Source organism: Scylla paramamosain, chromosome 12 (genome assembly GCF_035594125.1).
Source record: "Scylla paramamosain isolate STU-SP2022 chromosome 12, ASM3559412v1, whole genome shotgun sequence".
Taxonomy (NCBI): Eukaryota; Metazoa; Arthropoda; class Malacostraca; order Decapoda; family Portunidae; genus Scylla; species Scylla paramamosain.
In genome coordinates this window covers 8,607,501-8,616,127 of record NC_087162.1, presented here as the reverse complement: position 1 = coordinate 8,616,127, position 8,627 = coordinate 8,607,501, and the positions used below count along the sequence as shown (strand labels likewise).

Below are 8,627 nucleotides of genomic sequence, written 5' to 3'. Positions count from 1 at the left end.
GGCGGTTCGAACCAACATCTCTAGCCTGGCCCGGCGTGTGGGTGTAATGGGCGGGAGGAAGGCGGGAGGAGCAGGACGGGAGGAAGAGGGCGGGAGGATAGACAGGCGAAGGAGAAGCAAGAGGGACGGTGGAGGAGACGAGGGTGGAGATGATGGGGGCACGGTGGTGGATGAATGGTAGAGAAATCGCATTTTGTGAAGAAGGAAAGTGTAGAATGTAGAGCGTGGGTTGTGTGGAGGTTAACGATGAGGGAAGTGTGGGGATGGACGTGTTGTTGTTGTGGTGGTGGTGGAAGTGGTGGTGGTGGTGGTGGTAACGTGTTGTTTGCTTGATACTTTCTTTTCCTGTTTATGTTGTTGTCATGTTTGGTTTTGTATAATTCCTTATTTTGCTTCCTGTTGACGCTGCGAGCTTCCGTTTTTGGCTGTGGGGGGCGATGGTGGTGGTGGCGGCGACCTTCAATTCATAAAAAAAATAAAACATTATATACAACTCACTAACACACTAACGGAATATGCTTTAATACCTCGTAGTATAACCATCAACAATGAAATACGATGATAAATGACTCCTGCAGCTGTGGAATCGTATCATTGCTACTTCGAAGACATACACAAAAAAAAAAAATAATAATAATCTTAACCCAAATGATCACTTTCTGTGCCTTAATGCTGAATCTTGAGAGAAAACCTATGACTTACAACTAACTATCATATACCGTCACTCCAGAAGCACCAGTAAGATTCCTTGTATAATCTCTCCTCTTACCTGCACGGACTGCCAAGTGTTTATCTGATGGCTTCTCGTAACTTTCTTTTCTAATGTTCTTCTGTTTTTATGTATTCCAGGTAGCAATTTAATTAAAGATGCTGGAGGTAGGTAGTACTTCAGGATCTAAAAAACTTACCACTTTCATAAAGAAGAATGTAGATAAAGTATTCTACAGGCCGGAATCACACAAAGGGTGGCCCAGACAAAGCACCACGCATTCATACAAACATCATTCACACTCTTAGCTCCGTTGGCCCCTGTTGGAAAGGGCTAGTCTCGTGATAACAACTAACTAACAATCAGTGAGAGACTACAGGAAAAACTAACACCACAAAGCAACACTGAAGAAAACTCATGACACTGTATCGCATTCCCTCCAATACAAACTAAGCAAAATAAATCCACAAAATACAAATCTATACCCTTATGATTCTGACAATGAAACTCCCATAGAGAATTTTTCATAAACGACCAATAGAACTTTACTTTTAACTGAATAACAAGAGTAGTAGTGAACACCCCCAAAAAGAGGGCAGCCGGAAACTCCATCAGGAAGCCAAATAAAATTACATAGTTAATGTGCACTGTCTGTAAAAAAATAGTGAAACATGCGCGCACACACACACACACACACACACACACACACACACACACACACACACACACACACACACACACACACACACACACACACACACACACACGCAAAACATTTCATTCCATTACCCGAACAGGATGAAAATTTTAATTAACCGAACACAATCTATTCCACCGAATGCTAATACAAATTAAAGGAGAAAAAGAGGGAATATAACCTAATCTGAACAACGAATAAAAGGAGGGGAAAAAAAGTCAAACAATAAACAATCATTTCCTTTAAAAAGTTACAAAACAATAATATAACAAATCACAAAATACAAAAAATATACCAAATTAAACATTTAAAAAACTGAAAACACAGAAAACAATACCATATCACAAGCTTTCTTTTACAATCACACATTAACACAGGTAATTTCTTGAAGTGGCAGAAATCCCCCAGGACGACAGGAGGCAACAAAAGAAAAACGACAAAGTAAATAAAAAATACATGTTCACGGTTCCGAGCCAATTAAGTAAGTTTCAAGGTTCTTTTTTCCCTTTCACGTTTCGGTGGCTGGAGCGCGGAGAAGGCTCGTTGAGGAAGAAGGCGGAGGAAAAAAAAAGAAGGCTGGAAAGTACGCGCAGAAGGGAAGGTGTAGAGAGAAATTTTGTGAGTAGACAGAGCCGCACGTGCCTTTCCTGATTCTCAATGGCCTAATTTTATAGTCTCATGACATGTTTACGCCCTAACGTACTGTGGAAATAGAAGGCCATTTATTTTGTTAATGAAATCCTTATTGGAAATCTTTTTCGAGGCTGGGGGATTAAATTACTTGCAAGGCTCAGAGGGGCTTAGGACACACAAAATGCTTAGTAAGATGCAATAATTTACTACTGCGCACGTTCGTCTAGCAGCTTTCCGTGAAAATACAAAGCGATACCAAAAAGGGCGTATTATATTCCTATCCCAAAGACTTCTGACTGAGACCACAGAGCTGGAGAGGATTTTGAATCAAGACTCAAGTAACAATGTACTAATGTGAACGTTCGTCTCGCTACTTAATCTGAAAATGCAAAGGTGTACTAGTACCAAAAAGGACGTATTATAGTCCTACCCCAAAACTCCTGGCAGAGACCACAGTGCCGAGGAGAAATGTTGAGTCAAGGGTAGGATAATAATTTACTAATACTGCCCCTTCGTCCCTTTGCGTACAATGGAAATACAAAACGATAGAAGCACCAAAGACAACCGTATTATACCCTTACTCCCAAAGACTCCTGGCTATGAGACCACAGTGCCGGGGAGAAATGTTGAATCAAGAGTTGGGTTTACCTGTGTTAAATTTAATCAGGTGGGTTAATGAGGTGGAAAGGAAGGGTGAAGATTACCTTGCTGCTTATTACGCCCACCAACGATATCTCTTGAGGAATATCGGGACACAGGTTATTAAGGGAAGTAAAGGCACGGAGCAAAGCGGCGTTGTGAAAAGTAAAGCAATCCGTGACGAGGGATTTAGAGCAAGAAAAATCAAGAAAAGTTTGAAATGAATAAAAGTTTAAAACTAAAATGTGTAGTTTTTTTTTTATTTATTTATCTATTTTTCTTTTTTTATCAAACATCTGCAACCATGGACAAAGAAGCCTACAAAAACCTGAACGAATCATGAATGTCAACAGACAGATATATAAAAAAAAAGTGACAAAAAAGAAAAAGTAAAGCAAACACGCACGGAAAACTCAACTAACAGTGAAAAAATTACGATAGCTCTTAAAACAACAAAGTCGACGAAATATGTAAAATACAAAAAAGAAAAAAATACAAAGAAACAAAAGCTTTCACAAAATGCATAAAACAGGAAAGAGAGAGAGAGAGAGAGAGAGAGAGAGAGAGAGAGAGAGAGAGAGAGAGAGAGAGAGAGAGAGAGAGAGAGAGAGAGAGAGAGAGAGAGAGAGAGAAAACGAGACCAACAAAATAAGAGACAAGAAATAGTCACACAAGAAATAGATAAACAGAAGACTTAAGCATAGACGAAGGAATTACACACACCACAAACACCATAAAATAAATACGCTCCCCCCCACAAAAAAAAAAAAAAAAAATAGGGACAAAAAAAAATCGTTAAGCAATACAGGCACGGGGAAAAAGAAAGAGCGGAAAGAACAACAAGTCTCTAGAGGCGGAAGGGGAGTGGGTTGCAGATTGGAGGACAGATGTAGCTCCGGTGCATGGGTTGCTGAGGCCGAAAGATGGCGTGGAGTGCTAAGTGACGACAAAACAAAGGTAAATGTATTGTAACTGTGTTTATTTCTGTATCTGTGTAAAGGAAGGGGAAAAAAAAAAAAACATAAAATAACTGAGACATGTATCTCTGCTAGCGACAAACCACAGGTAAAACTAATGTAACTGTGTGTAGTTTTATCTCTGGCAAGTGACGACATCATATATTGATAATGTAACTGAGTATATACACAAACATAGGCACTGGTGATGTAACCGTGTATACTTGTGTCTGCTAAGTAACAACAAAATAAAGGTACATATAATTTGACTGTCTATATGAATGTGTATATCCGTGTCTCTGGTAAATAATAACAAATCACAGGTACTAGAAGCAGTTTGCCCATGTATGTCTGTATTTCGTGGTAAGTTATAGCAAACCACAGGCATAGATAGTACAACTGGGTATATGGTATCAGTATCTCTACTAAGACACTTTTCTTCATTATTTTGTATACTTCTTTTTGGCTACTCTTGGGAACTTGCACCTTCAGCGAGCCTTTTTCTCAGACTACTTGATGCCCTAGGCCAGAACCACTCTTACAATAAAAAAAAGAAGAAGAAAAAAAAAACAGGTACAGATGAAGTGATTGTATATACCTGTCTCTGGATCTCTCAATACCTGTAGCAAAGACGTGGTAATAGAGCCTTTAATCAGCTAGGTGTAGTTAATACTCTAATACACACTAGCCACTATCCATTACAGGAGTGTGCAACAACAGAACCATTAGATCCTATCAAAATGGCAGTGATGGATCGCCTCTAGGGACGACTGAGACTAACACTAAACATGACGAGAAACTCAAACAAGATCCTAAAGAAAACATTGTCACAACCACCATCCCTGCTTTCTGTCTGCTTATGTTGGAGCACTCGATGTTCTGATTTCTGTAGTGTGTTCTATTATGGAGTGATAGCTTAATATATAGTTTTATTTCTTTTAGAATGTTCGATGTAATGATGTTATTCTACTTTTTTTTTTTATTGGGCTTTGTCATTTACATTATGTTCTCTTGAGTTATCCTTTATTGTAAACGATGTTCTTATGACTTAACGTATAGGGACCATAACCTAACTTATACTCAATATGTTTTATTTAGTGCTTGTATGCTCGCGGTCCACTGTGGCCAGACTTGTAGCTTCCCTCCTGAGTCGATAAATATGTTGTCTGAGTGGCCACTTGACAACCAGTGAGGATAAGTGTTTGGTAAGTGAAGTGAAGGCGGATCTTGAGGCTTTCACTATCACTCATTCCCTTTCACAGATCCTTGAGACATGATTATAACTGAATATCCTGAAATTGCTTCTTACGTCAACAGGCGCGACCACACACACACACACACACACAACCCTCCCAACCTCTCTCTCTCTCTCTCTCTCTCTCTCTCTCTCTCTCTCTCTCTCTCTCTCTCTCTCTCTCTCTCTCTCTCTCTCTCTCTCATTGTATTGTGCCAGTTATATACAAATGACATGCTATAATTTTGCAGCAATATTCATGTAATGACAAGAACAGAATTCCAAAATTATGACAAAGTGAGAATAAATGACAAAAGTGTGTGCAAACATCAATTGTGAAATCCTGTGTGGTAATGACAGACAGACCAAACGGCTGAACTGTGGCATAAATTAATGTGAAACCCGTTTTCCTATTTTACTTGGTGTTCTGTTAAACGTGAGAATGGTGATTGACAAGCAGAAATATATTTACAGCTACAGGCAGTATATTTTATCTATTTATCTATCTATCTATATGCATAAGTAAATAGGTTTAGTAGTAGTAGTAGTAGTAGTAGTAGTAGTAGTAGTAGTAGTAGTAGTAGTAGTAGTAGTAGTAGTAGTAGTAGTAGTAGTAGTAGTAGTAGTAGTAGTAGTGGTGGTGGTGGTGGTGGTGGTGGTAGTGGTGGTGGTGCTCGAGGTAAGTGATAATGGTAACATCAATGGAGGTGCTTCAGTGGTTGTAGTGGTGGTGATACTTTATACCAATGGTGGTAGTGGTCATATACTGGTAGTCATGATGGCAGAGATGGGCGTCAGCAGGAGGTGATGGTGCCGGTGTTGGTAGCGGTGTGATGGTCGAGGTGGAGGTGGTGGTGGTGGTGGTGGTGGGGCGCGCAGGTGAGCGTGGGAATGTGAGGTGTGAGGGAGAGACCCGGCCAGTGTGTCGATGGCAGTGGTGAGGCAAGGACCGCGCCGCTCCCTCTCGGCTCCTCCCCTCGACAACCTCACACTTGCACACACACAGCTAGCGCGCTCCGAGGCAAAAAAGTGTGTGTTCCGGTGACGCTGCGTGTGTCGGTGCTTCACTGGAAACCAATATTTCCTATCTATGACGAGAAAAAATTATATTTGATTCCCCATATCCAGAGCGCAAGATCATATCCTCTTTTCCTGCACAAAATACCGGGTTTTCTGGGTAAATCTCAACATGAAGTATAGTGTGAGCGTACGTTTGTCTTATAAGGACTGAGTGTGAATCGACTTCTGAATCAATGAATATGCTTTACTGAGAAACATGTTCAGTAAGACTTTAATGTGTTCACGGTGACTTTATGACAGCAGGACCGGTTCTTTTTATATATATATATATATTTTTTTTTTGCGATATATATATATATATATATATATATATATATATATATATATATATATATATATATATATATATATATATATATATATATATATATATATATATATATATATATATATATATATATATATATATTTTTTTTTTATTTTTTTTTTTTTTACCTGTCATACGGCAGTGAATTTCCTGATTTAAAATATAGAATCGATTTACTTGTTTTGATGAGAAAAATATCAATAAATGTTCAATAGTTATGCATTTGACGTTTGGAAAAGTGAAGTAGTGAACACAAAAATATAAAAACGGAACGCAAATCGACATTTAAATACCGAATGTTCTCTGGAGAGGAAAGAAAAAACAATACAGAAGACAGGCATGCAGCAGTGTCACGGCGAAAGATGACAGAGATAAAACAGCGAAAAGAAGTTTTTTTTTCTCATTTAGCACAAAATATTTACCAATACGTGTGTGTGTGTGTGTGTGTGTGTGTGTGTGTGTGTGTGTGTGTGTGTGTGTGTGTGTGTGTGTGTGTGTGTGTGTGTGTGTGTGTGTGTGTGTGTGTGTGTGTGTGTCCTTGGAAAAAAATGAGAAAATTTTTTCGTTCAGCACCAAAAAATTATGCCAATACTTTAGTGTGTGTGTGTGTGTGTGTGTGTGTGTGTGTGTGTGTGTGTGTGTGTGTGTGTGTGTGTGTGTGTGTGTGTGTGTGTGTGTGTGTGTGTGTGTGTGTGTGTGACTGTTTGCCTGAGCTTAATGGTTTGATCTTATTTCCGTGTAGGTGCATTAATGTTACCACTGTGAATTCCATTTAAGTGAAGTAGTGAATAGGAGTCAACGAAGCAAAATTATTTTGCCTCGAAATGAATAAATGAAATAAAGAAAGAATATATGAATGAATGAATAAACTTATAAACTATTGAGTGAAAGAAGAGAGAGAGAGAGAGAGAGAGAGAGAGAGAGAGAGAGAGAGAGAGAGAGAGAGAGAGAGAGAGAGAGAGAGAGAGAGAGAGAGAGAGAATGGGAGAGAATGGGAGAGTGAATGGTGACCAAAATAACTTTAGCGTAGATCAGACTCACCACATCGACCTCAAAACACTGAACCGCCCCTCCTTGTGCAGTGTCAGGAAGGCTGTGGACTGCCCAAAGGCCCTCGACATCCAATTAACACCGAGAGCAGAGAGTGTCCGGGGGAGAGGACTCACGTGCAGGTGACTCTCATCACCCTCACTAATTAACACAAGAAAGGCCACAGAACTGAACGTGCACGGGGACCAAAAAAGAAAGAAAAAGACAACAGCCCCGAAAAAAAAAAGTGGAGGAAAATAATCGACTCGGCACTTAGCTATCCTCATCTGAAGCACGGTGGCAGCAAGCTCATTTAAAAGGTAAAAAGATTCTTGTCCATTTTTCTTTCTCCTGTCCCTCACTTGTTTTGTTTTTATTTCTCTGCTTTCTAGTGATGACTCATTCGCTTATGTTTGAAGATGTTTGTATTTTCCTGTGTTTATTTTATACTTGTTTTTTCTTTGTGTTTTATTTTAGAGTAGTGACGGGAATCGAAGGAGTGAAGTTAAGAATTCTAATATTAGATGTCTGATTAGATAAACGACGAAAAGGAGGAGAAAAAAGCCCAAAAAATGAGACAAAATATAGAGAAGAAAGACAGCGAGATGGAGTAGTCTAAAAAATACAATAAAAGAGAGATGAGAGGGAGAAAAAAAAAAAAAAGAATGACGACATGAAGAAAAAGAACGATAAAGAAAAAAGGACATGGATAGAAATTAGATTCTACTCCATATTATGAGGAACGAAAAACAATGATTAATTCGAACAAAAACGAAATTATAATGAGAGACCAAAAGGAGCAGGGAGAGAGGAAAGGAAAAAAAAAAAGAGGGGAACGAAAAAAACAAAATTATCTCACCACTACCAGAGAAATACAATGTTCCCTGATGATTTATACGCACCATGACGCTACGCAGTACTGGTAATATGATGGCTGTCCCTGCAATATATAGAACCAGATGCTCACACACGCAGCCGCTACACGCACACACGGAAAAACACACGCAAAGAGAGAAAAGACGAAAAAAAAACACTCAAAAACACTCATCTCCCTCATCGACCCAGAGAACACACATACCAAACATACCATATCAAGGAACCCAAAGTATAATTACACACTTACATACCTGCCGAGAGAGAGAGAGAGAGAGAGAGAGAGAGAGAGAGAGAGAGAGAGAGAGAGAGAGAGAGAGAGAGAGAGAGAGAGAGAGAGAGAGAGAGAGAGAGAGAGAGAAATAAGAAGTAACGAAGGGCGAGGAGAGCTGACTTTAATGCACACTAACTTCAGCGCTCAATGGCCTCAGCAATTACACAGCACGACTCCTTCTCTGTGGTACAAGCAG

The 8,627-nt window shown here is 39.4% G+C and overlaps 1 protein-coding gene across 4 annotated transcripts in view; it reads left to right on the top strand.

The window, feature by feature from the left end:
• Positions 1-5,583: 5,583 nt before the first annotated feature.
• The window catches only part of LOC135105661 (uncharacterized), a 45,531-nt gene continuing 42,487 nt past the window's right edge, over positions 5,584-8,627 (top strand). The window contains exons 1-2 of one of the 4 annotated variants that reach the window (XM_064014052.1): positions 5,584-6,045; positions 7,338-7,604. The gene's annotated coding sequence lies outside the window, so the exon portion shown is untranslated. The remainder of the gene's footprint in view (positions 6,046-7,337; positions 7,605-8,627) is intronic. The other 3 variants (XM_064014051.1, XM_064014048.1, XM_064014047.1) reach the window with 3 other exon arrangements.